This window comes from Danio aesculapii, chromosome 2 (genome assembly GCF_903798145.1).
Source record: "Danio aesculapii chromosome 2, fDanAes4.1, whole genome shotgun sequence".
Taxonomy (NCBI): domain Eukaryota; kingdom Metazoa; phylum Chordata; class Actinopteri; order Cypriniformes; family Danionidae; genus Danio; species Danio aesculapii.
This window is the reverse complement of record NC_079436.1, coordinates 3741817-3755773: the sequence shown is the minus strand read 5'-3', so window position 1 is coordinate 3755773 and position 13957 is coordinate 3741817. Positions and strand designations below refer to the sequence as shown.

At 38.4% G+C, this 13957-nt stretch overlaps 1 pseudogene; it reads right to left on the bottom strand.

The window, feature by feature from the left end:
* Nucleotides 1–615: 615 nt before the first annotated feature.
* Nucleotides 616–12456, bottom strand: LOC130234420 (alanine aminotransferase 2-like; annotated as a pseudogene).
* Between the last annotated feature and the right edge of the window lie 1501 nt (nucleotides 12457–13957).

Genomic DNA, 13957 nt, shown 5'->3' with positions numbered 1-13957 from the left:
TATTACCATAGCAACTGTACCAGATTAATTCAAGTAATTACTATAGTGTTGTACATAAATACTATAGTATTTGCTATAAATCTCCACAGTATTTAAAATCAAGTCCACAACAATAGTTTTATCCACCTTTTTTCCCAAAACTCCATTATGCTTGCATTAATAATGGGAGTAGTTTTGTCAACTATAAACAATCGCATTATAAAAAAAATGTATACAATTAGATGTCTTTATTTCCCCCACAGTTCATCCATCAAATTATTAGAATTAACAAATTACTACTTTGAGAAGATTGTGAATATGCACAATATTACAGAAATATTTTGAATATACTGTACGGTAGAGGAATATAATAAGAAATTACCCGGAGGAACAAACATCAATACTTAACAAGCGCATTTTTTGACCACAAATATGCTTAGTCTGCGTGAAATCAAAATTTGCAGTGTTTATTTGCTAGCGAACATTGTTATTCTTTAGGCGAACATTTAACAGTTTGTTTTGGTAATCTTCAATCAAATCAGAGTTTTGCTTCTGCGTTTGGAGAGGCGGTCCTTCTCTGATGATGTCAGTTTGACGGCAATATTCTTAGCCACGCCCCTCTTACCGTTAGTTGCTATGAGGGAATGATGCACAATAAGAAAGCCCCGCCCACAACTCAATATTCAGCATTTTCCAGTTCTTGAACATACTAATGTCACATTAAATGTAAAGCATGATTCTGACTTTTAACTACGCATATCGAGCATTTCTAGCGTAACATTATAACCTAAAGTGATTTGTTTCAGTTTATTTTCACAAAAGTTCCCCAAACTGGAAGTTGTCGTTTGCGGAAAAAGGTGGATCTTAATAGTCATTCGTCTTTAACTAGAAGGCGTAAAATTATCCAGTGGCAAATGTGCAGATTAGTGTCCATCAAGGCCTCGAGTGATTATTTGGCCACATTCTGACCGATCATTGAGAAATGTGGCACGTTTGGTCAGTCGGTGTGGCAGGAGATCTTAAACTAGTCGAGATTATCGGGGTCAGGAATACTGCTGGGTTGAATCTCTGATGAAAGTCCTTCAGTTTGTTGAGCATCAGCTTGAGTTTGTCAGTTGGAGGAAGAATGGTCATCCTGGAGAATTGAAGAGAGCAGATGTCATTAAATATGATATTTTTACTGAATTTAACCACACCTTATACAGAACTTTGAAAATATAACAATAATGTAAGTGGTAGAACATTCATTTAAATATTCACATATTCAAGCAAATATTTCATGCAGCTTCTCAGTTATAACTATTTCAGTTATTTTTCATGTTCATGTTTCATGCAATGGTTTTACAAAAGTACTTAAGTGTTTAGTGAACGCAATAGTTTTAGGAAAGCACTTAAGTGTTTAGTGAACGCAATAGTTTTACAAAAGTACTTAAGTGTTTAGTGAACGCAATAGTTTTTACAAAAGTACTTAAGTGTTTAGTGAACGCAATAGTTTTACAAAAGTACTTAAGTGTTTAGTGAATGCAATGGTTTTACAAAAGTACTTAAGTGTTTAGTGAACGCAATAGTTTTACAAAAGTACTTAAGTGTTAGTGAACACAATAGTTTTACGAGAGTACTTAAATGTTTCATAACGCAATAGTTTTACAAAAGTACTTAAGTGTTTAGTGAACACAATAGTTTTACGAGAGTACTTAAATGTTTCATAACGCAATAGTTTTACAAAAGTACTTAAGTGTTTAGTGAACACAATAGTTTTACGAGAGTACTTAAATGTTTCATAACGCAATAGTTTTACAAAAGTTACTTAAGTGTTAGTGAACGCAATAGTTTTACAAAAGTACTTAAGTGTTTAGTGAACGCAATAGTTTTACAAAAGTACTTAAGTGTTTAGTGAACGCAATAGTTTTACAAAAGTACTTAAGTGTTTAGTGAACACAATAGTTTTACGAGAGTACTTAAATGTTTCATAACGCAATAGTTTTATTACGAAAGTACCTAAGTGTTTAGTGAACTCAATAGTTTTAGGAACCACTTAAATGTTTAGTGAATGCAATAGTTTTACAAAAGCACTTAAATGTTTAGTGAATGCAATAGTTTTACGATTATACTCAAATGTTTAGTGAAAGCAATAGTTTTACGGAAGTACTTAAATGTTTTGTGAACGCAATATTTTTACGAAAGCACTTAAGTGTTTAGTGAACGCAATAGTTTACTAAAGTACTAAATGTTTTGTGAATGCAATATTTTTACGAAAGCACTTAAGTGTTTAGTGAACGCAATAGTTTTACGAGAGTACTTAAATGGTTCATACGCAATAGTTATACGAAAGTACCTAAGTGTTTAGAGAACGCAATCGTTTTACGATTATACTTAAATGTTTAGTGAATGCAATAGTTTTTACGAAAAGTAATTAAATGTTTAGTAACGCAATAGTTTTATCTAAGTACTTAAATGTTTTGTGAGTAAACTTTCAGTCATTTAAGGAGTGGCTATCAGTCCAATAGGGTGGGGCTATCAGGGCGGTCCTTTTTTCTGCTCTGCACTTGATTCATGAGTCAGTCTCCTCTCTTCATTTGTTAGCATCGCCCATCTTACAATGATCCAATTAGTTCCCAATGAATGAATCATGCTCCGCCCTACATTTTCGAATCATTTCAGGTCTGTTTTAGGCGATGTACATCACGATAGCAGAAAAAGGACAATTTTAACTCTCGTTTCATAGCAGCTCTACATGTTATTTACATTTTCCTTTTCAATATGTTTCACAATATATTGTGTCAGCAATTAACAGCACAAACCATGACACACACACACAAACACACACATGCACGCACGACACGCACGGTACGCACGACCACGCACGCACGCACGCACGCACGCACGCACGCACGCACGCACGCACAACACACACAACACGCTCACCTGCAAATGATAGTGCCTTCTCTTTGCCCGAAACCACTGCCAGGACAGAGACAGATGCCGGTCTCTTCTAGAAGTTTCATGCAGTAGAACATGTCTGGAGCCTGACCCTTCGCCTGTATTCACACACACACAACGACCAAATATTAAGTAAGTATAATACCGGCAGCAGACACAAGGAGCATGTGCCAGACACCGACCTTGGCTTCGCTGATGGCGCGCTCAGGCAGGGTGATTCGTGGGAAAGAGTACATGGCTCCCTGCACTGGGTTACAGCTGATGCCTGGCACTGTGTTCAGAATCTGCTCCGTCAGTTTGGCTTTTTCAGCCAAGGCACTGAGTACGCCCGTCCCGCTCCTGCCAGAACAGAGAAAAGCACTGAATCAGTAGAGAAGACTGGGAGAACAGCCACTGGGAGAAACATAGACAAGCCTTTTTCAGCAGAAACACTTCAGAAACACTTCAAACAACATCTTTCCTCTCTATATGCACCAGACACTTTCCTACAAACACTCCATAACAAGAACTCAATAATAATGATTACTATTATTATAATATTATAAAAAGTATTTATATATGTATACAACAGTTCTGTCCTGGTTCTCCAATCTGATTGGCAGATAGCTGTGTGATATTCCCATAATAACAGCACTCGTACAGCCTCTTCACCCTTGTGTATTACTCCACTGTACAAATATTGCAGCTTTTGGACAACATAATGTGCTTATGAGGCTTTTTTAGTTGTTTAGATTGCAACTATGCAGTTTATTTATAAGGATAGTGGCCTGTTTAAAATAGTTATAATGTATGGAATACAGCATGTGTACGGCCATCAAGCCTCTCACACTGAGCAGAGCAAAGACGGTTGACGTTCCACCACAAGATGGCAACAGAGACCCCATAATAAGTCCTTAGAGGAAGAAAAACTAGAGGATTTGTAAGCACTGTGTATGAGTGTGTGTGTGTGAATGGGAGTGTACAGGTGTTTCCCAGTGATAAATTGCACCTGGAAGGGCATCCACTGCGTAAAACATGTGCTGGATAAGTTGGCGGTTCATTCCGCTGTGGTGACCCCAGATTAATAAAGGGACTAAGCCGAAAAGAAAATGAATGAATGTATATATTTATATCTAAAACTTAAGATGAATAAAAATAAATGTAAATGGATGTCTGTTGCCCTATTGAGACAAGAAAGGGAAACGCACCTGCATGAAGGTCGGTAGGATGGTTCTCCAGGCTGAGGAGAGTTGACCACCAGATCCATTAGGGCTTGTCCTGGCGCAGGAGGACACAAGCGCACCCGACACCAGCTTAGTGAGCTGAGCTTTCACAATCCGAATCCATGTTGATGACCTCCATGTATCCGCCTCGAAAACCACACCTGAAGAGGGTGTTTGTCAGAGTATGTTAGAAGAGTACAAATCGATTGGCTGAACTCTTCAAATTCAACATTATTCAGGGTTACAGGCATCTGGAAAGTATTCAAAGCGCTTCACTTTTTCCACATTTTTATGGATTAAATTCCTTTATTTCCTCAAAATTCCTCCCACAATACCCCATAATGACAATGTGAAAAAAAAGAGTTTTTGAAATTACTGGCAAATTTAAAAAAAAAAAAAAAAAACTTTAAAATCACATGTACATCATATTCACAGCCTTGGCGTACATTCTGTATCCCCTGATCATTCTTGAGATGTTTCAGCAGCTTAATTGGAGTTCACCTGTGGTAAATTCAGTTGATTGGACATGATTTGAAAAGGCAACACCCGTCTATAAAAGTTGACAGTGCATGTCAAAGCACAAACCAAGCATGAAGACAAAGGAATTGTCTGTAGACCTCTAAGACAGGATTGTCTCGAGGTACAATGCTGAGGAAGGTTACAGACAAATTTCTGCTGCTCTGAAGTTCTAATGAGCACAGTGGCCTCCATCTCCGTATAGTGGAAATGTTTGGGTCCAGTGGGACTCTTCCTAGAGCTGGCCGGCCATCTAAGCTGAGTGATTGGGGGGAAGGGCTTTAGTCAGGGAGGTGATCAATAACCCGATGGTCACTCTGTCTGAGCTGGTCACTCTGTCTGAGCTCCAGCGTTCTTCTGTGGAGAGAGGAGAACCTTGCAGAAGGACAACCCTCTGTGCGGGCAATCCACCAATCAGGCCTGTATGGAAGTCACTCCCTGCCTGCAATTGCCAAAAGCATCTGAAGGAATCTCAGACCATAAGAAACTAAACTCTCTGGTCTGATGAGACTCAAATTGAACCCATTGGGTGAATGCCAGGCGTTAAGTTGGAGAAAAGCCAGGCACTGCTCATCACCAGGATAATACCATCCCTACAGTGAAGCATGGTGGTGGCAGCATCATGCTGTGGGGATGTTTTTCAGCAGCAGGAACTGGAAGACTAGTCAGGATAGAGGGAAAGATGAATTCAGCAATGTACAGAGACATCCTGAATGAAAACCTGCTTCGCAGTGCTCTTGACCTCAGACTGGGGCGACGGTTCACCTTCTAGCAGGACAATGACCCAAAGCACACCACCAAAATATCAATGGATTGGCTTCACAACAACTCGGTGAATGTCATTGAGTGTCCCAGCCAGAGCCCAGACCTAAATCCTATTGAACATCTCTGGAGAGATCTGAAAATGGCTGTACACCGTCGATTCCCTTCCAACCTGATAGAGCTTGAGAGGTACTGCAAAGAGGAATGGGCAAAACTTCCCAAAGACAGGTGTGCCAAGCTTGTGGCATCATATTCAGAAAGACTTGAGGCTGTAATCACTGCCAAAGGTGCATCAACAAAGTATTAAAAAGTAACTAACTTCACCATCTGAATAAACAAACAAAGCACACTGATTACACACACACCAAATCTGTAGAGACAGGACTATCAACACCAACTGGAACTGCATCTTTTTAAATGGGGACGAGAAGCAAATCTGGATTTCACCATTTCCAGATGCGAAAAGCTCTCGGGTAAAAAATGTTCCTTTCAAACATATTTGTAATATATTGTAATATAATAACATATTTGCATTGTAATCCACACATGAGTCCAGCTGCGCTCTCATAGCAGGAAATGGAAACAAATCTTCATTGCAGCACATTTATAACACAACACTGACGACCCATGTCTCCAAACAATTCTTGGTCTTCCACTTGTTTTGGCAACACAACGTGGCGTCTCTCTGCCGTCTGAACACTGTATCAGGTAAAAACAGTCTTCGAAGCTATCGTGCATATTAATGAAGTTGCACCTCATACACAATAGAGCGCGCTGATTGGGTTAAACCAAGTCTTTCTCATGAATGAATGCAGCACACTCAGAGACGTCTCAAAGTACTCCCAGGTACAGACAGCCAGTCTACACGCTGGAATACACGCTAAGGTCTCATGGCCGTGACGCAGCTTCAAAAATACGTTTCAAACCGGAAGACCAAACTTGCTCGAAATAACGTAAAAACAACCAACTTTCACTTTTCTGTGTAATATATGTGTCCTGATAGTGTTTATAGCAGCGTGGGACACATATATGACTGTCAACAGCTCAAAAAATGTGTTTTTATTGTTTCGTGACCCTTTAAAGTACAGCATCAGTCAATGATGGCGTCATATACTGTTTCACACACTGATTCCTCAATGAGAAATCCGCTAATAAATGATACTCACTCCCATGTAGCACTTGGAAGTGGAGTGAAATGATGCCAGCTCTACTTTTTTGGAGTACTCTGGACCCATCTCAAACAGCACTTTCTTGAAGGAGTGAAACTCACAGCCCTTGGCGTACACATTGTCCTGATAGACCTACAAAACACATATGTGGGAAGAGTTGATGAAATACATTACAATACATTGCAATGCAATGCAATACAATACAATACAGTACAGTACAGTACAGTACAATGCAATGCAATGCAATGCAATACAATACACGGCAATGCAATGCAATGCAATACAATACAGTACAATACAATACAATACAGTACAATACAATACAATACAATACACGGAATGAACCACCAACTATTCCGACATATGTTTTATGCTGAGGATGCTCTTCCAGCCACAACCCAGTACTGGGAAACACCCACATGAACTCACATCCAGTTCACCTATAGCGCATGTGTTTGGAGGGAAACCGGAGCACTCGGAGGAAACCCACACCAACACGGGGAGAACATGCAAACTCCACACAGAAATGTCAACTGACACAACCAGGACTTAGCGACCTTCTTGCTGTGAGACCACTGAGCCACCATGCCGCTCAAATACAATACTTTACAATGCAATACAAGTTAAGCTTTGAATAGATCTCAAAAGAAGTGTACTTCTTTATGCATGTACAGTAGATGCTCCTACTAGCTATATGAAGCTATATTTGACTTATTTTGCAAACATATACCAGTATTAACTCACCTCATCAGCCATTAGGAAAGGTTTTCTTTGGCTGCAAATTGGATTACATCTTCAATACACTGTCTGCTTTGTACTTGACCTGTTAAAATAAGAAGCCATATTATACATGATCAGTTATATGAAATGTCTTGTTTTAAATCTGCCACTATGCTGACACACAGGCATTTGTAGCTCCGCCCTCTTTTAAAAAGAGCACAATCTCGTTTAAATTTATAGCGACAGTCACCAAAACGGCACAATTAGGATCAAAGTCTAAAAGGGGCAGATTCAAAGCAAAATAAAACATTATTTGTGTGGTATTTTGAGCTGAAACCTCACATACACACTCTAGGGACATCAGGGACTTATTTGACATCCTGTAAATAAGGACATAATAGGTCCCCTTTAAGGGAAGGATCTGATGTTATACCGGTGGGGTTTCCGGGGTTGATGATGCACAGGACTCGTGGGTTGCAGTGTTTCTGGCCGCCTGTAGAGAGCGCTGCAGTTCACTGATGTCCAGACTCCAGCACTTCTCCTCATTCAGGTAATAATTGACCTGAACGGCCCCCAGCTCTGATAGACGCAGAGTACAGAGGATACTGAGGGATAGAGATCATCACTCCAGTGCGTGAAGGACCTTCTCCAGCGGTCAGCAACTTCAGAATGGTCTGAAAACAACAACCAAATAAAAAACAATGTGATAAATCAGGCTGATAAATCTGATAAATTAGTCTACTTCTAAAACTCAGTGTAGAGTCAGAGATTACCCTTGCTCTGCTTATGAGCTGACATATGTAATAATAAAAATACTGGACATAGAAGAGGTGGACTGTCTGAATACAAATCTACTTGAATAAAGATAAAATGGTTAAGAATTAAATAGACACAAGTTTACATAATGTTCTTTACATGTACTTTTGATTTAAAAAAAATGTTAAATTAAGATAATAAAAAACTAATTTATCCAGCCCAACAAAATATTTTACAGAATTACCAACTAACAATTTTAGGTTCTAAAACATTCCTTTAACATTCCCATTAGGTTTTATAATGCTTTTTTTTTAAATCACATCGTTTTTTAGACACTGTAATAATGTTGTTTTTTGGTTACAAGAACATTATTTCATACGGTAGTTTCAGTCTCGTGTATATTAATGTTCTCAGAACGTTATTTAGAATGTTATTAATACATTCCATCCACATTAAATGTTCTAATAATGTTCTCTAATGTTCTAAATATGTTATATAAACGTTGTGGAAGGTTCTTAAAATGTTTAAAACACATTCCCTAAAATTCCCATTGAGTTTTTAATGTGAAAATGTTTTTAGACAATGTATTAATGTTATTTATTAATTTTTTGGTTTGCATAAAATATTGGTCTTGTTTATACACATTTTTCAGAACGTTATTTAAAATGTTTTTAGGTCATTCCATTTACATTTTAGTAATGTTCTAAGAACATTTCCCTAATGTTCTCAGTATGTTATAAAAACGTTGTGGAAGGTTCTTAAATGTTCAAAAGTCCAATAGGATTTGAATCAGTAAATATATTAATAGATTTCAGCTTTATTAATAGACACTTCCCAGTTCAATTTTGAAATCCCTACCTAAATTATGTAGTCAATCAATGACCGAAATGAGAAAGATAATTATTTTAATAACAAAATGATTAATGCAGAATACTCATTCAATTAATCACAATTAAATGCAAAATCTCATGCGATTAATCATGATTTAACGCAGAAAATGTATGCAGTTATCCTGTTAAATGCAGATCACTCATGCAGTTAATCACGATTAAATGCAGGAAACTCATGTGATTAAACACAAATGCGTGAAAACTCATGTAATTAATCATGCTAAAATTCAGAAAGCTTGTGCATTTATTTGCGATTAATTGCAGAAACCTTGTGTATTTAATTACGATTAAATGGTCAATTAATCACGATTAAAGGCAGAAACCTTGTGTGATTAATTGCAATTAAATGCAGGGAAAACGATTAATCGCAATAAAATACAGAAAAGCTTGTGTGGTTAATCCCGATTGATTGCAGAAAACTTGTGCGATTAATCATGATTAAATGCAGAACACTTGTGCAATTACTCATGACTTAAAGCAGAAAACTAGTGCGACTGATCACTATTAAATGTTGGAAAACTCATCTGATTAATTGCTATTAAATGCGGGAAAACTTGTTTACGCGATTAATCCCAATTACATGCAGAAACTCATGCTATTCATGGCGATTAAATTGAGAAAACCCCAGAGATTAATCACAAATAAAAACAAATTTAATCATTGCCCAGCACTAGCAACTAAAGCTACAGTGTCCGTCGGTAAATCTGTAAACAGGCTCATACGCATTCAGAACTATACACACACATGCAGCTTTAATACATTTATTAAAAGTCAACAGACTGCCATTATCACATGTAGACCAGTTCTTATCATGGGGAGAATTTTTACTGGTATTTTGCAAACAATAACCAGTCAAATGTGAGCTCTGTTTGTGTTTGTGTGACGTACCACGATGCCATCGCTGGCTCCTGTGGTGAGGTAGATGTTGTCCGGATCAGACGGGATGCCGCCGTCCCGCCGCTCGATGTATTTGGCCACATCCTGCCGCACACAGTCGATGCCCTGACTGGTTGTGTAAGCACCTGAACAGAGGCACGAGTGGATACTGACAAACTGACTTTACAATATATTACAACAACAGCATCAGCACTTTAATCAGTAACATCCCTGAGTACATTATAGAACATCAGGTCACATCAGCAGTTTCAGTAGTTAACAATTTGTACAGTTTAGTTTATCATTACATGTTTGTTTTTGAGGCAAACACTGTATAGATAAAGGGAGGTAAAGAGTATACTGCAAATCCATACAGTTAGGAAACAAAATAAGAGACCACCTGAAAATACTCAGTTTTACTATAGTACTTTATTACAGTTTTTAATACTGAGTGCTTTTTATCTTTGCAGAAAATGACAGCTGGTCAAAATAGCAAACGTTTTCATTCGTTAAGACTGAATATCAGGATTATTCCCCAAATATTGACTTCATAGCTCTTCTAGAGTTAAAACATTGGTTTTGTGCTGTCTAAAAATGAATAAACCTCTGAAAACATAGCATATATATATATATATATATATTAGGGGTGGGCGGTACACCGATGTCATAGTCATCACCGGTGTGACATTGCGCCACAACATGGATTTTCTAATACCGTCAATACCGTAATAAATCAATTATGTGCCTTGAATCAATGCGCCTCATAATATATTTGGGAGCTTTGATTTTCTCTATAAACTTGCTGAATCGCTCTACCCTGCCGCTGTATTGGTTCATATTAGCTGTCAATCACTCAACGCTTCCCGCTGTAGATAACAGGGAGCTTTTGTTACCGCAGGAAATGCAAACGGCTGAAGAATGAAAAGTACACAGGTTTGCAAACCTCAATTAAAGTTATAATAATAATAATAATGGCGCAGATGACAGCGATCATGACATGAGGTAAATGTTGATTCACCAGCTGAGATCAATCGAGTGTTTTTGGAGAAGGTGCCCGAATCTTGTTGCGTTGCTTTCACTGCGTGTTCAGCGCAAAGGTCCGCTAAATATAAAATCTAACACTGTACACATCATCGCCAAAGAAACTCGTCTTTACTAAGTTTACACTGAAACTACGGCTCATAACAAAGAGCAGTATTGCGCCGGTGGTCATCGCGAGAATCCTGCTCTGTCTGCTCATAAATTGGTGCCGCTTTATTCCACAAACAGAGAAAAATGAAGATCAGCTCATAACGGGACGGAGCATTTAAAATGACACAAACCGAAACCAAAACTTAAAGAGTGATAGAAGTGAGACTTTCTTTTGTCCGTTCTTCCTTGAGATGTATATTATTTGTTATTGAAAGTAATACCATGATATTATACCGTCACCGTTCAAAAGATGAAAAATATTGTGATATTAATTTTAGGTAATATCGCCCACCCCTAATATATATATATATATATATATATATATATATATATATATATATATATATATATACAGTGTTTCCTCTAGGATTTTTCCAGCTGTGGCGGACACTGTTGGGCCTTTTACACAGATCTACCAACTACCTGTGGCATTATTTCATTGACAAATGTCGTGAGTTCAGTTTTACAAGTCGAGATCGCATTCATGTAATACAAGCATGTGAATCTCTGTGCTCAAGTGCTGATTTCCTTGTGCGCTCTCAAATAAACGCTGCTGAAGAGCGATTTAGTGCATTTATGTAACGAGTACGTCTCCCACATTGATTTGATTTGCTAGGAATATTGTCAATGTCTCTAATAGACCTACAGAACGGCATTGATGCATCCTACAGTAACGTGAAACGGTTAGATACTCCAGCAATATAGAGTCAACGTATGCAGAGCCACAGGCCTTTATCTATAAATAAAATATAATTATGGAAACGGGGTTCGTCATAACTGAAAGCTACGTCGTGTTTGCTTTCCTCACATATCACGCACATATTTTGACTAGTGCTGAAATATAACTGTGCAAAATAAGACCGGTTGAGTGCTCCAGGGTCACAAATGCATTAATTTCCAAAAAATATGGTAATAAAACTGCAAATATACCAATTATGCAATTTCCCTTTATTATTTTAGCTTAAGAGATTGTTGATACTTCATATTTCATGTCAATTCCCTTCATGCATCAATAACATACCGATGCTATTCCCTCCACATGATTGCAAAATACGCCTGGCTCTGTTTTTGGCATCCTCTGGAAACTTGTTGTCATCAAGTAGCTGTGGATAAGTACACAGCGCCATCACCTTGAAAAACAAACCAATTATGAGCTTACAAGAACAACGAAGTAAGCATTAATAAAGTAAAAGAGCATGAAGACGTGTCAAGCTGCTCCATTTAAGCTGTTGACTCTGTTTAATGCATGGAAAGCGCTGCAGCCGACCTGAAAATGGCTAAAGCTGATCATGAGACTCGCGGTCAGCAAAAAATAGAGAAACCTGCTACCTGTCGGAAGAAGGTGATTGGCCGTTGTCCCATAGCGTGAGCATCTCCGATATTTGCTTTAATGACCTCATCGAAGGGCTTCTTGACCCCCTGTAAAGGAGTAAAACACATGCTGTGATTTATGCGGATTGTACTTCATATAGAGCACAGGAAATTTGGCAGTTTGGGGTAATGCCAGAGAATATTACATTTCTGGCTGATCAAATATAAACCAGGTTTATAGTGTTAAAAGTAAACCTTAAAGGGACAGTTCACCTAAAAATGAAAATTCCCTGTTCATTTACTTAACCACAGGTCATCTATGGACATACACCCACCAGCCACTTTATTAGGTACCAAGTTGGACCCGCTTTTGCCTTCAGAACTGCCTAAATCCTTTGTGGCATAGATTCAACAAGGTACTGGAAATATTCCTTGGAGATTTTGCTCCATATTGACATGATGGCATCTCACAGTAGCGGCAGATTTGTCGACTAAACATCCATGATGTGAATCTCCCATTACACCACATCCTAAAGATGCTCTATTGGATTGAGATCTGATGACTGTGGAGTCCATTTGAGTACAGTGAGCTCATTGTCATGTTCAAGAAACCAGTCTGAGATGATTCACGCTTTATGACATGGTGTGTTATCCTGCTGGAAGTAGCCATCAGTAGATGGGTACACTGTGGTCATAAAGGGATGGACATGGTCAGCAATACTCAGGTAGGCTGTGGCGTTGACACGATGCTTAATTGGTACTAATGGACCCAAAGTGTTCCAAGAAAATATCCTTCACACCATGTTTTACACAGTGGATGCCCTTCCAGCTGCAACCCATCTCTGGGAAACATCCATACACACTCATTCACAATGGACAATTTAGCCTACCCAATTCAACTATACCATGTCTTTGGGGGAAACCGAATCACCCGAAGGAAACCCACAGGAATGCAGGGAGAACATGCAAACTCCAACAGAAATACCAATGACCCAGCCGAGGCTCGAACCAGCTACTTTCTTGCTGGGAGGCGACAGCACTACCTACTGCGCCACTGCGTCGCCTGCTTTCATGCTGTCGACGTCAAATTCTGACCCTAGGATTCGAATGTGGCAGCAGAAATCGAGACTCATGGTACATGTGGTCTCACATATAGTTAAAATGGCTCATCTCTCTGCATTTGAACAGTCTTCGAAATATTTCAGATAATTTAAGTATATAAGTCAATAAAATATAAAACAATTCTAGTGTTTTCTTCAGATATTAAATGACAGAAATCATACATATTATAAGACACACTTGAAAAACACATGCTGTCAACTAATCCAAAACATGAATACTAGTTCAACTTACATAGTTTTGCTCTTTTAACCTTTGATTAATTGCCTTGCTTATAAAGCGTAGCCTCTCCAAGAGATTTGCACCTGGATTTTCTATTCTTGTTCGCATGCCTGTTTGTTTTTGTAGGCATATTGATTATTGTTTTCCCACAAACACGTTGCTGAACAAATGAACTTGTATTTTTTTGCTTCAGACGTCATTCAGACGACCTCTCTGTTCACGGTCAATGAAAGCTGTGATGAAGTCCAGAGCTTCTGCCATCAGTCTGAAAATATGAGACCCGTCACACTTTATTTTAATGTAC